Source organism: Octopus bimaculoides, chromosome 6, assembly GCF_001194135.2.
Source record: "Octopus bimaculoides isolate UCB-OBI-ISO-001 chromosome 6, ASM119413v2, whole genome shotgun sequence".
NCBI classification, from domain to species: Eukaryota; Metazoa; Mollusca; class Cephalopoda; order Octopoda; family Octopodidae; genus Octopus; species Octopus bimaculoides.
This window is the reverse complement of record NC_068986.1, coordinates 70,178,013-70,178,859: the sequence shown is the minus strand read 5'-3', so window position 1 is coordinate 70,178,859 and position 847 is coordinate 70,178,013.

Here is an 847-nt window from a genome sequence, read left to right as displayed (position 1 = left end):
GTACCGGATAGCACTTATATTGCGAGAAATATATATAATAGAGTTAAAACCCTTAGAGCTGCAAGAAAGCACATTTTCAAATACTGACAGGGGAGATAACCCCCCATAAGCGAAGCTATATTAGTTTGTTAGACTAGTTTCGCATGAAAATTACAAGCTCATCAGTAGTGACTATTTCATCTGAAGAATTTGACTAGATCTGAACTGTTAGTATATATAGTTACCATATAAATTTATGGCTGATTTAGAAAAATGCTAATGTGAAAATTACGAAATAAGGAAGGTAGCTATTTGCAATACGAAACCTAAAAGGAAGAATTCAATTTTCACTAATTATGATTCAGGTGCCAGGTGGCACTTATATTGCAAGAAATTAGAGTTAAAACCCTTACAATCCTCCTCTGTGCGTATATGAAAATGTGCTTTCTTGCGGATCTAAGAGTTTTGACTCTTATTTCTGCGGGCATGTTTGGGCACCGCTTCGAAGAATTTTTAATCGAACGAATCGACCCCAGTATTTATGTTTTTTTTAAGCCTGATACTTATTCTATCGGTCTCTGTTGCCGAACCGCTACGTTGCGAGTCGTAAACACACCAGCGCTGGTTGTCAAGCGATAGTGTAGGACAGAGACAGACAGACAGACAGACAGACACACACACACGCACACACACACCTGACGGGATTTTTTTCAGTTTCTGTCTATCACATCCACCCCAAAAGGCTTTAGTTGACCCGAAACTACAGTAAAAACACCTACCAAGAAGTCACACAGTGGGCTGAACCCGGAACCATATGGTTGGGAAGCAAGTTCCTTACCACACAACTACCCATCAGTATATATATATA